Source organism: Tamandua tetradactyla, chromosome 13, assembly GCF_023851605.1.
Source record: "Tamandua tetradactyla isolate mTamTet1 chromosome 13, mTamTet1.pri, whole genome shotgun sequence".
In the NCBI taxonomy this organism is placed as follows: Eukaryota; Metazoa; Chordata; class Mammalia; order Pilosa; family Myrmecophagidae; genus Tamandua; species Tamandua tetradactyla.
In genome coordinates this window covers 55262898-55285455 of record NC_135339.1, presented here as the reverse complement: position 1 = coordinate 55285455, position 22558 = coordinate 55262898, and positions in this window count along the sequence as shown.

Genomic DNA, 22558 nt, shown 5'->3' with positions numbered 1-22558 from the left:
CACATCAGAGGACAGGCAACACCCACTGAGTAATGATAGCAAGACTTAAAGGGAATGATTTCAGGATTTAAAAATATAGTGTAGCACATTTTAGAGATGTTCAGGCTGACTGTGTTAGAAGCTACCATTACAGACATAGAGTGTAACATTCTAAAGCCCATCCTATGGAGTCCGATTGCCTGGTTTCCAAGCCTAGCTCTCCCACTCACTGACTGTGTGACCTGGGATGAGTTGCTTAATTTCTCTGTGCTTCATTGTCCTCGCTGTAGGATTGGTCTATAAGATGACCAATATCCCAGAGTTGTTTACAGAGCTTAAATGACACAATGCCAGAGGAGATTTAGACCCAAGCATAACACTACACTCATGAAGTTGGCTATTATTATAGTCTGGTTCCCTGCTTACTAATGGAATAACTGTGGCTCAGAACAAGTAGTGGCAGAGATGGACTCCATGTGTTCTGCCTCCCTAACAATCATACTCCTTTCATATAAGTCATTATAGCACCTCCTTACAACACCTCAGCAGGGCAGGCAATAATGTGGCATGATTCTAGTGACAGAGGAGGGACCAGCTTCCAGAGCTCCTGAAAAGCAACACATTGCCCTTCCCCATCTGAAGAACCTGCTTCTCCAACACAGTGGCATGCGGACTATGAGTCATTGCTGTAGAACAAGGGAAAAGCAAACATAGATACCTATCTCATATTCATCCATTCAGGATGCTTTTGCATATACAAATGCATAGTTTAAGATTTAAGATAAAGCAAAAGATCATAAATGTCAATAGAGGTATATTTTTTCCAATTATTGAGATGATCACACCTTAAAGGAACCTAAAACGAGATTCTTAACTGCATATACTGAGACTTAAGATGTAGAATATGTTTTGATTGATGGTTTACCTCTTTGGGGACATAGAGTAAATACAAATTTTAACTGATCAGATGACATGGTTATAAATGCTTTAGGTTTTAGGGTTAAATAAACTTTCACCATTAAATTAACTTTCAAAGCAAGATAAAGCAGTTGAACTAATAATTATTGGATGGACCTTACTTCTTTGAACAGGGATTGAGTGACTAAAACAGTGAGAAGTAAGCCTTTGTTTCCCACATATTAGTGGGTCTGGAGAAGGGAATTATGCTTGTTCTGATGGAAAGAATCAGCAAGGCAGAGAGTGGAAGGGACTGTAGTGATGTAATGGGCATTGGAGAGAAACCAAAACCCTCCTTTAATCTTAAAAGACCCATCTCTACTCTTCTAATTTATCTCTAACCCTGTATCCATCATCAGCCATTTTCAACTTAAGAAATAGAAAGCCTGGGTCATTGGCATGTCCTGCCCTGAGGCTAGGATAGAAGGGTAGAAGAATAGAAGAGATGAGCAATCAGTTGCTTTGTGCTCTGTCCATTTTTATCTCTTAAAATGCTCAATTTGATCAAACTATGTTGAGATAAAGATAATTAAACTAGAGCAAGATCAATTCCCTAGCTAATTGTAACAAGATTATGGCACATCCAGGGTACAGATAAACTCTTCCGGAGGTTGGGGAAAGAGTGGGTTGGAGATTAGGAGAGATCAGGGGGTATTTAGAGATGATATGACACTTTAACTCTAGGAGATGGGATTTGGAAGAATAGTGTCATTTTCCTCATATCCAGGACAGATCTTGAGGACTCTGCACATCTCTGATGTGGCTATCTGGCTTTATTTATACTTTTAGCTTTTCTTACTTTCTATTGCATCATTCTGACTTAAGGTTAATAACGTTCATCTCTTCAGCATTGTGAGTGAATTAAGCTGTATCAACAAGGAAAAAACATTTAATCTACAAATTCAACATTTTTCTTGAGGTTAAGAATATTTAACGAAATTTCTGACTTTCAGGAAACAAAAGGAATGAATATTTATAGTGAGGCAAGCAGGCCTTGCCCTCTTTCTGGTTTAGCTGTGCTCTCTGTGGAAAATCCCCAAACCCCCTTTCCTTGCAGGCAAGTGAGATAAGGTTCATTTTCTGGTATAGAAACCCCCTCCCCTAGCCTTCAGGAACTGGTAAAAATGCATGTATGTAAAAGAAGACATTCCTGGGGTGGGGGCCCCTCAACGGTTCAGCTCTGGGCTATTCTCAACTTAAATCAGCCAATTGTTTACCTTGTCTTTAACATGTCAAAGAGTCTATAAAAGCTAAGGTTGCCTTTTGTTCGAGGCTCAGACTTTTGAGGTGACTCAGCTGGACCCTCGTGTGCACGAGCTAATAAAACCTGCTTCCCGAAACTATGGATCCTTAGTCTCAGCCTGTTCTAACTTCGCAGAACGTTCCTGGAGGCCTGTGGCCTCGTTCCTGGTTTTCACGCTACAACTGAAAGGATTTTTTCAGTGTCTCAGTCCTAATGAGGACCTAGGATGTTTTCCATGATTTTATGAAATATGGTAAAATATAACTTTTAAAGGACAGACTGATTCATCAGCTCATTTGAAGAAATAGTCTAACTCTTTCTTTGGGTTCCCAGGTGTCTGTGCCTTGGTGGAATACACTGGAATTCAACGTCTGTCCTTGACTGTACAGATCCAGAAACTACATTTTCTAACAGGCTTCTCAGAGTTGAAGACTGAGCATAGTGGGGAGTGAACTGCTGGTTTCAATAGTCATGAAAATAACATTGGCAGTTGTTTAGCTAACAAGTGTCAAGCCTGTTCTAGGCACTAAAAGAGTGACCTATACACTGTATCTGTCTCACATCTTTTGATGGCACTGAATACTTTTTCCCAGGTTGACTGATATTGTGTAATAGCATTGAAGATTGTCTTTACTTTCTCTATTTTTTATTTTCTCAGTTGGCCACATCCAACGGCCCTACTTACAAATAAATTCACACCTGATACATGTTACTTTGTACCTTAAAACATACTGATACATGTTACTTTGTACCTTAAAAAAAAAAAAAGACCACTGCTTTTAAAACATTTTTATTGTATTTTTTACCAGAGGAACACTGATCTTAAAAAAAATTTTCCTAGGATTTACTGGTTTATATAACCAAACCTGGTAAAGGGAAGGAAGCTACTGACTGTCCCCAGTAGGCTGGAACAGCAGCTTCAGGCATGTCTGTACCTACAACCTTCAAATTTTTTGATTGGAAAGGAAAAGAGCCTTCCTCTAGCAGCTTTGATTAGAAAACTCCTGGCCTTGCTGATAGCTTTGTGGTAGGGTGAATTATGTAACCCCACAAAAGACAAATTCTTAATCTTAATCTGCATTCCTGTGGATGTGAATTTACTTGTAAGTAGGGCTTTGGATGTGGCCAACTGAGTCAAGGTGGGTCTTAATCCATGTTACTAGAAGCCTCATAAAGAGAAGAAATTGGAAGTCAGAAGTCAGAGAAGGCCACAGCAAGAAGCCAGAAGCGAGCAGAATCTAGAAGAGTGGACACAAGGAGAGAGAGAGATGACCACGTAATGGGAAGCAGAGGCAAACCAAGGAACCCCAAGGATTGCAAACAGCCAAACTGTTTATGTATTTGTCATAGTAACCTCACTGTGAAAATAGAAAAAAAGAAAAATGGCTGTAATGGCCACACCAACCAGAACAACACTGCTGGACTTGAAGGAGAGCAGGCCCAGTAAGAAAAGGTGTGCTATGCTGTGGGCCTATGAAACACCGTTTAGCTCACCAGTGATTCCACTTTCTACTCGGCAGATGAGGTAAGTCCTTCATAGTTGACATTATGATTTATCCCAGAGAGGTTTAGGGTGACTGGTCCAAAGCTATCATATTTGCCATTTTGGAGTTTTATAAGGGGCAACTCTTCTCCATGCCTGCCTTTGCATTTTGTATTTTGGGCCTACAAAATGAACCCATTCCCAGCTATTTAAGAAGGTGTTCTTCTTCATTCCAACTATATATGTCTTTCTTAATTTGGGACTTCTTGCTATTAAAAGCATCATTATTAAATAGGTAAATGCAAACAAACTTCCAATAGCCATTGAAAATAACTTTTTAGAATTCCTTTCTAATTTAATAAGCAACCTCTCCATTTTTAGCTAGTAGCTAATACCTAGATTAGTTTTGAGTACCCAGAAGAAAACAGGTGGATTTCAGAAAATAAAATGGTGATAATCTTCATATGATAGTTAATCTCTCTAGAGCACATTTTTAAAGCAAACACAACTTCTAAAATTTAAACTCAAGCTCTTTGAAGCTACTTTGTAATTTTCAAAGCACTTTTTTTCTTCCCTTAACTTGGTCTTAAAACCTCCACCCTCCCAAGCTGCTTTTTCAGAGCTGACTACCATTGAGATTCCTGCTGAGTTATTTTTCCTGTGGGATCTGACCCAGTGCCTGAGTTAGTCAACATCTCATTTCTTATTCAGGTTTTCTTTCTTCTGTATCAGTCCCATCCCCGGTGATTTGTCAGCTTACCTGCCCTCTGATCTTCTGAAAGGGAATGAGGGAAGGAAGGAAGGGGAAAGGCAGGGAGATAGGTAGGTCCCAAATAATATCTATTCCTTCATCAATCACAGCAAACTCATCTTTCCTACACATTTCCCTTTACCTCTAGTGCTTCCTAAAATGGGTTTCAATGTTAATACTTTTTCTTTTTTTTTTTTTTAAGTTTTCTCGTCAAATAAATTTGGAAAATTAAATCAGTTTCTTTGTTGCAGGTCATCTCCAAGCTTTTAATATTCTAATGTGTATTGTGAATCTCTTAGAAGTTGATGGAGTATGCAGTTTTTCCAAAACTCATTTTACTGCAGAACATTTTTTTTTTCTGAGAACATGTTTCAGGACTAATGTTTAATGGAACATAACTTGTTAAAACTCATTTTAATTTTTCTCTTTCTTTAGCTCAGTATTTTCCAAACTCCAGCAGTTCAATTTAGCTCAGTATTTTCCAAGCTCCAGCAGTTCAATCATCACCTCCATAGTTTGGCCAACATTTTGTTTAAATCAAATCAGTTTTCTCTTAAATATATTCAGAAAGGAAACTATCATAAATGGAAAATGAGAGTCATTTGTCATAAATGAAAGTAACCATGAAGATAAGTGGTCTGAAACTGTGTAATTAAATTAAATGAATTAAAAACAAATAATGCAATATAGGTAATAATATATTAAATTGATGCACTAAAATACATGCCTAAGATAAGTTCCTCTTGAGAAGAATGGAGCCAATAATGGTCAAAGAGTAATAGAAACCAACTACTCACTCTTACTTATCTTGGGTTGATTATGAGGATTCATTAGTAAGAATATTCTGCTTTCTGGTTGATTCCTCTGTGTATATAGAGGCCAAAAGCTATTCAACCACTTTCTCAGATAGGGCTGGATATGAATAATTGACTTCTGTTTTTTAATGTTTTTTCCTTTTTCTAGGCGCTTGGTTTCTTACTTTATTTTTTTCCCACCTAATGAAAAATTTCAAATATAGAAATGTGGAGCATACAATTAATATGCATATAGCCATTTCTTAGAGTCAACAAATATTAACATTTCCCCACATTGACCTTATTTCCCTTTCTCAGCTGAACTATTTTCATATATATTTTCTGTTGACATATAACATACATTATTATGAAATTATTTTAAAGTAAATTAATGATGTTATGATACTTCACTCCTAAATTCTTCAGCATACATCTCCAAAAATAATATTTTACTTCATAGTCTCAATGGGATTATCATATTTAATTAATTTCTTATCATCTAATATCTAGCCCATATAACTAACTTGTTTCAAGAAGCCATCGAATAGTCTTAGATCTTTTTTTGAACATTTCAAGTTATCAGGTATTTTTCAGAAAGTGATGGAAAAAATCGTCTCTTTTCTATTTATCACTGCCATTTAATTTAGACAGATAGTGATGAAGATTTAAATCTCTCCACTTTCACTTCACAACATTCAGAATATTTTCAATGAGGTTTTCAGATGAGTTAATAAATAAATGAAATGGAGGAACAAGAATAGAGATGATTAGAGATATATACCCAGTGTGCCAACAGCATGGTCTGATAAGTAAGTTACTACATGTTGAGGACTTACCATGTACCAGCTCTGAGCTTTTTATATTTATTATTTTATTTAATTCTCAAAGCATCCTATGAAGAAAGTACTGCACTGATTCCAGGACAGCTATATACAGTTCTTCAAGGAGGGTGAAATCTAGTTCGTGCTCTGCTCTCTCAGTCCTGTGTCCACCGGCAGTGTTGAGTGCCTTTTCTTATACTGCAATTAGGTGCCGGGCAAGACACAAATCTGTTTGTTATTAAAATTGTGCTCTTAATCTTCATCTCCTCCTGACTCCTAGAAAGCTAAATTGGAATCAAAATTGTTTATGGGGATAACCAAGTTTACCTTAATGCCACCTTAGTTTGGCTAAGTTTTAGGTAGGCTTTTTTCTGACTTGAGGCTCCCGGGTTCCCTCTTACTTTGGCTCTTACACTATTCAGGTGCCAGCAGGCATCTAACTAGAGACCTAAGCTTCCCTTTCTTCTCACCTGGCCCTTTCCGGCTCCAGGTGGTCTAATTACCAAAAAGGACAACATTCCGGAAGAAATGGTCCTAATCTCAACCTCTATAAAGCCATCACCTATCATTCTCCAGTGCTTTCTCACTAGTCTGCTCCAGCCCTTAGGAAAGCTTGCTGTCCTTTTTTTTTTCGGAGGGAGTTGAATTCCACTTTTTCCCCCTTACCATGGTAGCTGTGAAAAAAATCACCTTTGCTTTTTCCACACTCTCTGGGAAGTTTTTTCCTTGACAGGGAATGAAGAGAAAGGCCCTGAAAAAAGCTTAGGAAATCAAAGAGGTACCCTGCTTCCTAAATATAGCTGTGGCAAAATGGGTTCTCCTGGCGGGCAGGGGGCCTTCTAAGTACAACCTAGACATTATGCAGTGGCAAGAAGGAAACGTGTCTTATCTTTGCTCCCCACTAAAGATCATGAAGACTTGGGGCAAATGGGATTGCCTTTGTGGATCCGGGGACAGCCCAGGGAATGTAGAAATGCCAACTTCTGCATGGGGGGTGGCTGCAGGAAGAGGAGGAGAGGTGAAATAGATGTTCAGGCCAGGAAATGCAGGCACTCTGTGGGTCATGTTTCAGAAATACTGACTGCCTTCTGGTCTTCCAGGGTCTCCGTGACCAGCTAAGTGGAAGATTGGGATGCTTTTGCTGATAGGCATAGGTTGCACAGTTTCCCAGCTGGGGCATACTATACAAATAGCTCATTTATTTTGACCAAAATTCAAAACATATGCTGCATTCTGTTGCATCCTAACATAATGGTTGACCTTGCTTATTTTAAAGTTTATCTTGTTTGTTTTAAAGAGGACAACCACTCTTTAAACACAACCCATGGGCTGAGCTCTCTACTGAAAGCTTTATTATCATTATCCAATTTTATTTGATCTTCACAAAATTTATATGAGAAAGGTAATATCATCTCATTTTAAAGATGAGGAAATTTCCAAATTTTAAAGAGATGGAATTTTCCAAGGTCACACAGTTCAAAAGTGATGAGAATTGCTGTTCAAACTCAGGTCTGCCTGACACTCAAGTCTATACTCATGTCCATGATGTTATACTGCCCCCCTTTGGGATATCTGGGGAAAAATATTTCTGGTTTTAACTGGAGGTGGGTTGGGGGTGGGATCTGAAACTAAAGACTATTATTAAATTATTTTTAACCACTTTGTTGATTGAGTAGCAAGGAAGAGGGCGAAACTAGGGTGTGACTGCTTCTTACAGGAAACAATAAAATAAAAGATGGGTCACTCCAGTGGAAGTCTACAAATGGGATGTGAGTTCTGGGACAGAAATAACATTTGTACCAATAGAGTCCTACAAGGAGTGAGACCCCAAGTGAACAGATATGTGGCAGGAAGGAGGGGTCTGGAGGACCAACATTTAAATTTTAACCTAGAAGGATAATCAGACATTTCTTGAAAGACTTTTTTCTTTAATCCTTTCTCACTGCCATTCAACTATGACATGAAATAATCCTGAGGAGAAGTTTAGAACCAATTTCTTGGAGGACTGGACACCATGTTACACTTTGGACAGCATAACAAAAAAAGTAAGCACTTAGAAAAAGAAAAAACGTTACCTAAGAAGCGAAGCAGAGAAATATCTTCCTTTTGAATCTTCATGAATGTTCTAATAATTTATGTTTAAGTCATTTTATAAACATTTTGCAGTGTAATACAAAATAATGGCATAAGAAAGGAGGCTTTTTATTCTTAAGCCTCAAATTCTGGAATCAGAATCCCAACCAAATCCTTGTCACCCCTCTTATGAACTGGGACCATTTTTTTTAACCCAAGACCTGGTTTTATCAACTTTAAATGGAGTAGTGTTGGTACTTAATACTTGGAATTTTTGTAAGATTAAATGAGATGTCATTTGTGAAACATTTAGAACACTTCAGCATTTGGCAATTATTGGCTCTCAGTCTTCTAGCCGTAAATAATCCCTCTTCCCAGCCACCAGGTGTCAGCATATGTAACTTAATTCTGAGTTACTATGAGATCAATTCAACAAATATTCCTTGAGCACTTACTATAGGTAAGACAGTCAGCTAGACAAAGCTGGAGGTATAAAGCTAAGTAAGGTAGTCCTTGATTTTAATTTTATAGCAAAGGTTACAGACTCTGGCCAAATCTGACAGGAATAAGTATTTTATATGGCTGGCAGTTTTTTTGTTGATATTTTAAAAAATTAATTTAAATGTTACCCTCCATTCCCTTTTCTTATATTATACTTGGTCCAATTATGTTTCCTGCATGGGCCCAGCAGGCATTTGAGATAAAGACCCCCGTTCTACTAATGGAGTTAAGTAAAGAATAATGCAGCCTAGGAGAAATCCTATCTTGAGAGCTGAATTTGCACAAATGCACACTGGCAGGAGAAAGGTAAACCAAGGTGAAAATAAACTAGCCTATTTAATAGTTTTGCTGAAGCCTACACAGATCTTTGCTACCTGCTACATAAAATTGTTTCCTGTTCTATTTACTCAAATTCCATAAAAAATTAGGAAATAAAGAGAAAACATAAATTGTCGATTGGTTTCTAAAAGCTGCCAGATGAAAAGGCTGAATAGTGAAAGTGTATACTTACAAAATTAATCTTCAGATGGGTGATGTTAAAAAGTAGCAATTGTTATACTGGCTTGGACCATGAGGGTGTAAGCCCAGTGTTCTAGGACTAACTTTGACTATGATAAGGAATATATTTTACCATTATAGTAACAAATCCTCAGCATTGGAAGGAAAATAGATTTTACAAAGGGAAACTGAGGTTCAGAGAGAATATGTAACTAAATGACTTGCCCCTAGTCCCACAGGCTGTGATAAGCGGCAGTACAGAAACAAAAGCCTTGGTCACCCAACTTCTAGTTGCTCTCTTCACTATACAATAGGCAATAAAAACATATAATTGTTTGGCTTGAATAATTCAGATTCTTGGCCTATATGACATATAGTTACCAATAGTTTCCACTTCATTTCCTTCTAAGACATCTATATATATTTGGACCTAAGAATTCTGGGGAAGCATGTGTACATGTACAAAGATTTAATGGCAACCAACCCTTAGGCTCTATATCCACAGAAAAAATGAAGTAGAATCTTCACCTGGTCATTTAAGAAATTTGTAGAAAAATAAAAATAAGCTGCTACTGAAGGGGAAGAAAAGGGTATCGCAAATGGATTCTTGGCATTAATCCAATCCATTGGGTCTTTGCCCAGTTCCTCTATTCTCTTTCTGTAAATGGTCCCAAGAATCATAAGATAAATCAGGATCAACTAATTTAAACCATGTGACTCAGTTCAAAGATTTCACCTCCCAGTGAAATCTTGAGAATAAAAAAATCCATTTTCTAAGCTACTCTTGTAGTGGGCTTCAATCCAATTCTGCATTCTTCTAAAGTCAGCTTGTCACAGCATAACATGTGAAGGCTTGGAATATCTTTAGAACGTTTACCACTCTTTGAAGTCTTTTTCTAGGTTCATTCAGTCTTTGAACAAATAATTGCTGGTGCCAAGGGGATGTTAATGGATAAAGTTGAATAAGAGAAAAACATTGCTTTCAAAAAGCTTATAATCTACAGAATGATGGGGGATAAAATAAATATGGACATTGCTATTACAACAAGTAGACCATGAAAATGAAAAAAAAAAATCATGTACAAATAGTAAAATAGGGAAATCTATCACATGGGTGACTTTCACTGCTACTGGGTCTCGACGACTACATACGATGTCTACAAACCTTGCCTCCCGCTTTCAGCTTACAGTGGGAGATCTTTTATCCTGGTGGATGAAAAGTAGTGAATGAATAACTATTTTAGCAAGTACTATTTGAAAGTCTACTATCTTCTGTGAAAAATTAAATTTATCCTTTACGACTCAGTTAATGTCACCATCTTATCTGAGCCTTATATGTTCATCTCAGCAAAGATTGATTCCTATCTTGTTCACGTTTCTAGTCTACTTAATCAATGCTAATTAGTTTGCATGAACCATATGCTTTGAACAGTATATATTTATGTAAATCCTTCATTTCTCCCCCTGATTTATAAATTCCCTGAGAGCAGGTATGGTTTTATACATTTTGAAATTCTTCCCAGGGCTTAGTAGAGAACAGAGTTTAAGAATAATTTATGGAATAAAATTAATTTGGTAATTATCAAGTCTTCACTTTCTCTATATATGTGGAAATAGTCTATGTGTGTGCCAATCATTTCAGTTTTTTCCATGACAAATACCACTACCATGGTCAACCTTCCACAAGCCATGCATTCATGCGTTGGTTGAGAAAATCAAATGATCAGATGGACAGATCTTGAACTTAGTTGTTCACTGTGATGTCTCCTGGTCACAGCTTAGTCTATGCTAATATCTAGCTTTTAAGGAAATTGGTTTTGAACATCAATGTGAAACTATTTTGTAAAGATAATGAAATATAACCATCATTGAAAAATATATAAAGTTTATGTAACTTTGAACTCATGGGGCTTCAATAATCTGTTATCTCATATATGTGTTAGCTCTTAACATCTTTTAATATCAGAGAGCTTTGGAGATTAAAAACCAAAGACTCTGAGGATGGTTAAGGGCTGACATCACAGAGCACCTCATCATTTTCTACACTACCCATCAGTTCAAGCCTTTCTGGTTGTCATATAAAAATTGCTGTTTAATAAGCTGGCTTTAGCTTGTTCCCCAATTTGTTAGAGAGGTTTGAAGTCAGAATCAGAAGGTTGCATGAGACATGTATTATTGAATTTGTCTGACCGTCTCTATACACAGACCCACCATGAAAATAAGGCTCTGGAAATATTTTAGGTTATTGGTTATCATTAAACATTCTTCATAATAACAGCAAAGACCTAGAATATATATTTTTCATCCTCAAGAACCTTAAGTAGGTACTTTTGTTATCTCCCAACTAAGAAACTTGAAGATCAGTAAGTTTGTTTAAGTGTCCCAGAGTCCCTCAGTGATGGGTAATAGAGCAACAATTTGGACCCAGGCCCACAATGTTAATCCTTAAGTTATTTTGCCTCCATGGAAATTCCCCCTCAAAAATTGACATGCCCAGCCTCCTCTGAGTACATGAAGAGTACATACCCAGCCTCCTCTGAGAAAGAAGACTGATCACAGAGATCAGAGATAGATTCCATTCTGGGTTCTAGGTTTTACAATAACTTGGCTCCTCAATCTTCATGAACGAGAGCCTGAAACAATTAAGGGCTCCATAAGTATTTCCAAAATGTGTGAATACCATGTCTCTGTGTAGTTCCCCTCTTATTCAACTCTTCACTGAAATTTTCTTATTGAATCCTCAGTTGGATTCATGGTGTTAGTCTGTGGAGTCCGAGAGAATATTATCTGCTTTTACTCAAATGCTGCCTAGAAAAAGAGAGCATTTCAATAGGAGTATTAGCAGGTATTTCCTATGCACTCTAATGTATTTGTGAAATTGCTATTAATTTTCCTCAATCTATTGTCATTTTAAGTGCTACTAAGTTGTGGATTATACAGCAATTTACTTACTATCTTTGCCTTTTTCATCAACAATACTGATGGATAATTGAATCATGAGCTCTGGAAGAAAGGCATTTTTGATTACAGAGGTAAAAACAAGATATTGTTTCAAGAAAAGAGACCAGAAAGCAATTTAAAAACCAAGTTAATGTCAGTGAATTAATATAAGTTTATACTTTGGCAAAGGAAGCTAACTTGACTAATCTGTTTCTGTAGTGGCTTTTAATTTTTTGTTGGTGTGTCGTTGTTCTGGTGATGCGGTTCTGGGTCATGAGATTTTTAATGTTACATAAAATAACCTTAAAAATTAAAAGCAATTTGATTTTTTAGATGTAGTGATTTAAAAATATTTTTAAAAATCTCTCATGAGGGCCGATAAGTATAATGCACCAAAAGCTATAATAGAATTTTTAGGGTTAACCTATAGGTAAGACAAGGGTATTCTCAATGTGTAGAAGGCACAGGATGAGCAGGTGCAAACTAATCGAAATCCCCATGAAGTCATTTTCACACTAGTTTCTTTGGCATTTTTCCATTTCATAAATAAATGCATCTCGTTACATTTATTTACATTTAGCTGCAGGCTATTAGAGAAAACCTATTTAACAAATATCAGGCTAAACTCTGCTTGATAATTTGGCAGGATACATATCACAGGGCAAGGCTATAAAACAAGCTATAAACATGAGGTACAGAGAGATTAAACACATGCAAAATGCCATCTAGAACTCTCTATTGGCTTTGTTATGTGCTGCAGAGAGCATGTATTGAAGGGAAGGTTTCAGAAATTTTCCCTAATTTTCCTTCCACTACCAGTCCCCACACTGGGAATTCAAGTCAATACTACATTCCTGTGTAAGCCAATTTACCTTTAAAAGTGAAATGATCACTCACCAGGAAAAGAGAGCAAAAGAATCTTGTGGTTTATGATCTGTTGAACTGGCACATCCTTTAAGTTCCCACAGTCTAACCTGAACTCAAATGGGAGAGGAATGCCATAGAATCCTGGGCAGCATCTTCTAATCCTCTTTGGTGTTTTTCTTTGTATACGCTTGAAATGAAATGTTTGACAATCTAATGATGATTATGAGGGCCAGTGATTGTCTATTTAATTAGTGGATTATTTTTCAAAGCTGCCCTTAAAATATGGAATCCTATTTTTAATGCATAGGAGAAGCCTGTTACTTCAAAGAATTCAATGGCATATCAGTACCATATATGCTGGTTTTCCAAGTTGGGATTTCAACAATGTAAGACCTTAATAAATTAGTACTCCCTTAAGGGTCTATAGGATGATATTCAAACGTTCTTAACCATTTCCAGAAGATTGTAAAGTTGAGGAGAAAGATCTGGCTCAGATTTCCTATGTGCTTCTCCCCTCATGAAAGTTATCTGTATTTCTAAACTCAAGTCTAGCTACATTTGAGGTATGTCAACGTTGAAAAGTAGAAGGTAAAAATACTAATCTCAAGTCATCCATTTGAGACAGCCACTGGAGTCTGGTCTGAATTCTACAAATTGGCTGTCGAGTTTTATTCAACAAACTCATTCAATGTACGTTATTAAGTTTCCTTCTGCAGTGCTTAAGTTAGGTACTAGAAGTGAAAGGAAGATGTAGAAATATGAGATCTTTTAGTTACTAGTCCCTATTTTTCCTGTTTTCTTAGCTGTGGCCATTTGAAGTCCTGTGGTGAATTTAATGAAAGATTCTTAGGAGATTTTATTGGCTTGAGTGTTTCCTATGTAGTAGAAGCTGGGCAATATCTATTTACCAAACCTACATATTACATTATCTCTCACCCCACTCCATCCTTCAATTCATCTACAAACTCTCTTTCCCACACCATGGCAATCCGTATGATGAGAAAATAACAAAGAGTGTTTAGATTCTATCTTGTTCAGCAATCTTGCACAAGCTGACATTTTTCCATGATTTGAAACACAATCAACAGGCTCAGCATATCAGTGTGACTGATTTTCATCAAAGAGATGGTATTAAAGGTCATTTTAAAAGCAATTATTTGGGGCAATAGGAAAAATATCATATAAATGCCTGGCCATTATCAGCCATTTTGCCTTGCAGAACCTTGGCAGAAAGCAGGGAAGGTCAGGTTTGAAAATTCTTTGCTATCTTATCTATTAGGCTTTCTTATAATTAATATCAGACCTCTGAAGGATTTTTAATGGTACTCCTTATAGTTTTTTCTCTAACCCAACCATGTAAGAATTTTCTATTTAGGTGGAGTGTCTTATGCTCCCTGGCCAATTTCTCAGCTCCCCATTTCTTTTTACTTTTGGTTGGCTTCCACAAGTAGCTTCCGTTGGAAATATGGCATTATGCATTGAATAAAGGAGAAGTAAAATGTTCTGTATAAGACTTAAATTTGCATCTCATCTCCTTTCCTACCAATTCAGAATTCATTTTGGCTCAATAATAATGCTAATATTTCTGGCAGCACTAATAAGGAGAGTTCACTTTCATTGTCTTCCAGTGTTTTGTACCTAATAAGCCTTTTTTATCTCAATGAATAGATGAACTTTGTTCTATAATTTATTAACTCGGATATTTCATCTTCCTTCTTTTAAAAACACAGAGGTGAGAAAACATAGAACAATGGTTTAGGGATTTCTGTTTTGGAGCTTTGTGTACCTGGATATTGGACAGTGTGGGCTGTGTCCTCTCAGGCTCTAACTCCAGTCTCTTGGGGCAAAAGAAGTCAGGTTAGGGAGACTCGTGGAGGAATCTGCTTCCTTATTTCCTTCCTTTTGGTATTCCTTTCCATTTAACCATGATATTTTTATGCACAGTGTTTTATTTTTATGTAGATTCTCAAATGATTAAAAGAAAAATCATTTACATATAATATACTTTAAATTTGTTCCATACCACCAGATGATGAGAAATCCAAACATCATATACCACACATTTAGTATTTTTGTCCTGTATTGCCCTAGTAATAGAACAAATATATTATAGGGCTATTAAGAAGCGCAAAGAGCATTATATGAGAAAAATTATAGTTAAACAATAGTGTTCACCATTTAGCCTCGAAATATGTCATTTTTTAATCTGGTCAATTAATTTAAAGTTTAATTATTTTACTTTTGTTTCTTTTATTCTGTTTTTATTACTCCTTCTTCTTATGACACTTTAGTCTAGGCTTATATATTCTCTCACCAATGAGGATTCCCCTCACGATCAAAGGTCAATGTTCTGGGGTGCTTTGGTAGTTCAGTGGTAGAACTATCCTGCCATGTGGGAGACATGGGTTCAATTCCCAGCCTATACACTCAAAAAAATATATATATTCGACAATGGTGCTACAATAACAGGATATTCACATGGAAAAGAATGAAATGTGACCCTCCACTAGATAGCATACAAAAAAAAAAGAAAAAAGGAATCAGTGTTCTGCTTTTTGCCTTTCTCACCTCTGTCCTTGTGAGAGTGTCCAAATGTACTCTTATATGTATACTTGATAAATTTTCTATCTGCTTACTCTAGGCTGTGCTATGCCCTTGAATTCTTTCTTGCAGCATGGCCAAGAAACTGGAAGTCAAAATTCAGCAACAAGTTTTGGTGAGCCAGCCAGGAGTGATTTCTCTCCGACTGTCTGGACTGGTTAGTACCAGGAAGCTTGGCAGTGTGCTGTCACTTTTTTTTCTTGCTTGTCTCATTGTTATCTTCTTCTATGTCCTCTTGCAACTCTGTGGTCTCCCAAAAGGTTGGTACATTTTCACTGCTCTCTCTAAGAATGTAAGGGCTCTGATGTGGCTCCACCAGGACATAAACTTGGTTTACCATGAGCCACAGGCTCCCTCCTTTAAGATGGCAGGGGCCCAACTCCACACCATGCAGCTCCAAGGAGGTTCAGGATAGCAGGTGATACTTCCCTTTGGGACCTGACTGGGGGCTTCTATCCATGTTGAGCAGGAGTCCAATTACAGCCAAATCAAATTCACCCTCCTCCCCACTCTCTCCCTAGCTCTCTGAGACTTCCCCATGACATAAACTCCATGCATCTTCCCCAGGACATAAATTCAGTTCACCCTGAGCCACAGGTTCCCTCCCCAGAGGTGGCAGAAGCCCCATCTCCATGCTGTGTCAATCTAAGGAGGCTCAGGGTGGCAGGTGATATTGCCCTTTGGGACCTTTCTGAGAACCTCTCCCTGTTTTGAGCTGGAGTCTGATGGGAACCAAATCAAGTCTGTCTGTCTGTCTGTCTTTCCCTCCCTCTATCTCTCTCTTTCCTTGGCTCTTTGACACTACCCTACACTCTCTCTTTTCATCCCCTCTGAGGACCCAAATGCTTCCTCTTGCTAAATCTATTCCCCTTTTCACTTCTTTAACAGAGATCCACTCCCTTGCCTCCAGAGAAATCTGGCTGGCTTTCAATGCCTTCTGAGACATTCCATCTTTTGTAACAAAAAAATTCTGGACTAAGAATTCTAGTACCAAACAAGGTGTTGCATTGACATTCTAAGAAGTCACCTCTGGTTTAGGCCCAAGGAACCTGGGTATTTTCCAATGAGAGTGTCTCCTCCTGAAAGCCAGAAGAGAGGTTTGCAGGGAAGCAAAAGCTCTGGTTATCTTTTTTTCTGGGCCTTTCCATCTTCTTGTCTGCTACTATGTCTCAAATCCCAGTATCTTCTGCTATTAGCCCTCTGAAGGTGTCACCCAGTGCAGGAACAAAACCATTGGCTGGGGAAAATAAGCTACTGGGTGTCTGTTTGCTTTATGGAAAAGATCTGCATTGTAAGGAACAGAAGAAACCTCTCTTTTGGCCCTACATTATGCCCATACCTGGATCCCTCTGATGCTTGAAAAGCATACTAAGCCATGTTCTTAAAAGAAGCCCAATTTCCATGCAACATGTTCTTTCCCTTTCACTTGATCATGGCAACACCCAGGGCTGGCAACTGGAAGACCCCTTCCCTGAAGTTTCTTCATGGCAGATCATTCCTTTTCTCTTAGGCAGTAAGTTAGGTAGTAAGATAAAAGCACAGACACCCAGGAAGATGAGTGGCTCAGCTCAGAATCTTTGGGATGGTACCCAGCCATCCATGTTCTGAGTCTTTGAGGACCCTGAGGACACTGCCTTTTTCTCTCTCTTCATTAAAAATGAGTGGTGCCTCTAGTATCTTTAAAGAACACTGCCTGACCACAATAAGCCTGGAGATTGGCCAGTGTTGGCCCATGAATAGGACAGTCAGCTATAACCCTATTTTACAATTAAATCTCTTTTGTAAGAGCGAGGGAAAAAAAAGTGAGGGAAAGTAGCAAGAAGTCAAGAAATTCCTTACATACAGCTTTTATGGCTGTATATCAGGACAAAACCATAAAGGACTCTTGCAAATTATGTTATACACAGGTGAACTGTCAGGAACTTCCTCATACCACTTCTTTGGGGAAGAAGCAAATATTTTAAATAATCCCCTTTTAAAAGCCCTCTTCCTCATTTAGTCTCTATTGAAACCCTTTACAGCCACATATAAGGCTTCTCTTTTAAATTATGCTTTTTAGCCCTCAGGAAACTTAGAGGAAAAGCCCTCCTCTTTTTTCCAGAAAAGATGGAAATTCCTGAAGTTATTAAAAGCTAAAAGATGGGAAGCATAGTTCTACAATAGGACTCTCAATTACAGTACCATCCTCCAGTCTTTGAAACAAAACAAAACAAACAGGGAAAGTAGTCAGAAATTCCCTTTGCCCAGATATTTATAGTTCTCTATCAAAACAAGAACTTAAAAAAGATTTTTCACTTGTGTTATGCCTATGTCTCAATTTCCATTAGAGGAGAAAATATCTGTTTGTTAAAAGGCATAAAAAATGTACTACCAAACCAATTAATTGTAATAAGCTAAGGGAACTCACTCAGGAGAAAGGAAAACTCAGCTCTGTTCCAAGTGAGGCTAGTGGAAGACTTAGAAAAGTATACTAATGTATGCCTGGATTTCTGGGAAAGTCTAATTTTTCTGGACACTCATTTCATCAGCCAGTCTGCCCCTGACATTCAGAGAAAGTTGCTAAAGCTCTCTATGGGTTCACAAATTTCACTAATGACTTATTAGAAACTACCTTTTCTGTCTTTAACAATTGAAATAAGGCCAAGGAGAAGGAGAAAGCAAAGAGAGGTAAACAAAAGAACAGAGAACAGGCTCAGCTTATTGCAGTCACTGTTAACAGCTCCCTGTCTTCTCAAGGTCACCCACTTAAGGTCACCCTCTCAAGGTCTTTGCCACTAGCAAAGAGGGTGCTGGAGAACCTGAGACAACTCTCAACCTTGGGACCCACCAGGGCCTTGTCCCAGCTGTAACCAAGATGGGCATTAGGCTCAGGATGGCACTGTCTCCTGAAGGCAGGGAAGAACAGTGCCTTGAACCCTATTCACAGCAAGTAAAAAAGACTAAGGGTGTCCAACACTAAATATGGCTCTGCTGACTTCACATCTGACCACCTTACAGGAGCCCTGGATGACACTCGGCATGACAGATAAGATTATTAATTTCTTAATTAACAATGGAGCCACTCTGTCCCAAACTGCCACTCTGGGCTTACCTCCATGCAGACTTGCTGTTTTAGTTAGTAAGCTACCAGAATGCAGAGTGCCAGAACTAGAGCAGCTTTTCAAAAGGGGTAATTTTATACGTTATGTTTATAGTTCTAAGCCTATAAAAATGCCCAAACTAAGGCAATCAGGGAAAGATACCTTAATTCAAGGAAGGCTGATGGGTCAGGAGCATATCTGTCAGCTGGTTGGTCACATGGCTGGCATCTGCTAATCCTTTGCTCCTGGGCTCCATTGCTTTTAGCCTCTGTTCCTGTGGAGGTTCCTCACTTTGCTTCTCTGGGTTTGTCCTTCATCTCTTGGCTTCCCTTGGTTCTTTCCAGGTTCTGGCTTGCTTAACATCTCATGGTGATGTCTTCTGGGCTCCAAGCATCTCCAAACATCCATATCTCTATTCTCCAAGTTTTGGCATCTGTGTCACCTCTGCTCTGAAGTTTCTGTTGGCTGTGTCATTTCTGTCTCTCTTCAAATCTCTATGGAGATAATCTACTCAAAAGTTTCAAATCTACAGTATTGAATCAGATTCAAAGAAACAGTTGCTCCCACAACATTGGATCAGAATTAAAACATGGCTTTTTGGGGGTACATAATAGATTCAAACTGGCACAGTTGCCTAGATATAGCAATTGATGGTAAAGCTAAAAATAAAATCTTTACTATTCCTCTCCCTTGTAGGTTTAAAGACATTTTAATGTCCCATCAATTTCTTATTGTCCCTGAATGACCCATCCCCTTCTTAGAAGGGATCTTCTTCACTTCTGAGGTCCAGGATAAGACTAGTGTTTATCCCTTACTTGCCCCAGGGCCCCTACAGATGGAAGCCTTGTGGCATCTCAGCTTGAGCCTGCTAAATAACCCCTATCTGTATTCAAATTTTCAGTCTTGGATCTTCAAAGCACACATTTTTTATGACCCTTTTCACCTTAATTCTCAATACCTCTTTGCTTTTGAATGGCAGGGACTTAGGGATAGGATACCCACCCTGCTCACGTAGACAGGGCTACCCCAAAGTTTTCAAATAATCCTGCATGTTCACACAGCAGTGTAGAAAGAGCAAGCCTTTTCCACAAAAGGCAAAACCCCAATTACACACTGCCAAGAGATACTTAATCTCTTAAATGCTGTGCTCTTTACCAACAGAAAAATAGGGGTAATTCATTACCCTGGCCATCAGAAAAATAATACTAATATCTCTCGAGGAAACAACTGGGCAGATACAGCAACTAAACAGCAGCCAGATCAATGAGGCCCCTTTCCAACCTCATTCCTGCACCCCTTAACTTGGCACATGTATTCTCTTATTCCCAAGTTGAACAGGAACAAGCTGCCCAGCTAGGATTCACTCTCAGATCTGAAGGATGGTCATTTCCTTCCCTCTTCCCCAATCTCTCTTGGCTAATGCATCTTCTAGGCCCACTCACTTCTATCCTCTTGCTCTTGATTGGCCCTTGCATTTTTAAGCTTCTCATCACATTTATTTCTTCCAGACTAGATGCCTTCCACACCAAACCAATGCTGATGCAAGGATTTTCAGTCGTTCCAACTGCCCCTCTGGACTCCTCCTCTCTCCACTTAAATAAGATGGCCAGAAAGTTCTAGGTCCCATCAAGCAGGGCTTATACCCTCTGACAAGTCAGAAGCTGCTACAGAAGATATACCCTCATCCTTCAGCATCCCTTAAGATTAAGGGTTGAGAATTCTGTGAGGGTGAATTTGAGGTAGGCTAGAACAGAGAGAGAGGAGAGAGAAAAAAAAACACTAAGCAAGGATGGTTAATCAAGTTCAGGAAGGCCCAGGTCCTGGACAGACACCCTGCCCAGGGGCTACCCACTTATGGAAACACCCAGCAGCAGCCAACCCAACTGAGCGAGTCATCTATGGAGAAGGGTAGAGCCAACTGACCCACCCAAATACACTGTTCACCACCAGGCACCGTCCTGAAGAGAATGGAGGGTAAAAGAAAGCCCTGAGCAAGGAAGTGTGCGTGTGTGTGGGGGGGGGGGTGGAGTAAGTAAAGCTAATGTATAAAAGCAAATGGCCCCACATTGCCTATTGCCTCTCACCTTTCTTACCCCTGCCTTTGTGAGAGTGCCTGATGTCCTCTTACATGTGTTCCTAATACATTTTCTATCTGCTTAAAGCAAAAAAGAATCAATATTCTTGCTAACAAGAATTTTATTTATACATTGAAGTTGGTTTTATTATCATAACGAGTGGCTTCAACAGATAGTTGGTCCTGCTGTGGAAAAGGGCCATGGATTACTATCCTAAAGGCAAAGTTCGTATTTTGGTAGGGCACTCAGATTTTACCTGGCTATAGTTGTTCATCTCTCTCCAGTTTTTTTTTTCCAATTCCATATTCCCTTTCCTTACTTGGCATTAGTCTTCTTTTCAGTCCTATAAATATACCAGATACTTTCACATTTCCAGACTTTTGCATACATTGTTCCTCTTTTTCATTCTTTCTATCTTAAATGTCACCTAATAACAGAGGCCTCCATTCACCATCAAAATATGTTGCCCTGTGATATTTATGATGAACTCCTCTCCTCTTCATAACACTGATCACAATTTTTCATTTTTATTTTCAATGTTCTTGCTTTTGTCCATCTGCCATACTAGAATATAAATTTTATGAAGCTAGAAATGTGTTTGGATTGTTTACTATCACATCTTTACAACTTAGCTCAGAGCTTGGCACTAAGTAGGTGCTCAACAAACATGTTGAGTAACTAGAAAATAGTCACTGTTCTAGTTTGCTAGCTGCCAGAGTGCAATATACCAGAAACAGAATGGCTTTTAAAAGGGGAATTTAATAAATTGCAAGTTTACAGTTCTAAGGCCAAGAAAATGTCCCGATTAAAGTGAGTCTATAGAAATGTCCAATCCAAGGCATCCAGGGAAAGATACCTTGGTTCAAGACATCCAATGAAGTTCAGGGTTTCTCTCCCAAGTGAAAAGGTACATGGCAAACATGGCATCATCTGCTAGCTTCTCTCCTGGTTTCCAGTTTCATGAAGCTCCTGGGAGGCATTTCCTTCTTCTCCAAAGGTCACTGGCTGGTGGACTCTCTGCTTCTTGTGGCTATGTCATTCATTCTCTGCTCTCTCAGAATCTCCTGCTTTCTCCAAAATGCTTCCTCTTTTATAGGATTCTAGTAAACTAATCAAGACCCACCCAATTGGGTAGAGACACGTCTCAACCCAATCCAGTTTAACAACCACTCTTAATTGAGTTACACTTCCAGGGAGATGATCTAATTACAGATTCAAACATACAGTACTCTTCTAGTTTGCTAGCTGCCAGAATGCAATATACCAGAAACTGAATGGCTTTTAAAAGAGGAATTTAATAAATTGCTCATTTACAGTTCTAAGGCTGAGAAAATGTCCCAATTAAAACAAGTCCGTAGAAATGTCCAATCAAAGACATCCATCCAGGGAAATGCACCTTGGTTCAAGAAGGCTTATGAAGTTCAGGGTTCCTCTCTCAAGTGAGAAGGCACATGGCAAACACAGTCAGGGCTTCTCTCTCAGCTGGAAGGGCACATGGTGAACACAGCAACATCTGCTAGCTTTCTCTCCTGGCTTCCAGTTTCATGAAGCTCCCTGAGAGGCATTTTCCTTCTTCATCTCTAAAGGTTGCTGGCTCGTGGACTCTCTGCTTCGTGGTGCTGCAGCATTCTCTGCTCTCTCCGAATCTCTCATTCTCCAAAATGTTCCCTCTTTTATAGGACTTCAGAAATTTATCAAGACCCACCCAAATGGGTGGGCACATGTCATCACCTAATCCAAGTTAACAACCACTCTTGATTAAATTACAGTTTCAAACATACAGTATTGAATAAGGATTATTCTGCCTTTACAAAATGAAATTTTCATTAAAACATGGCTTTTCTAGGGTCCATACGTCCTTTCAAACCAGCATAAGTACTGAATAGGGATTAGAA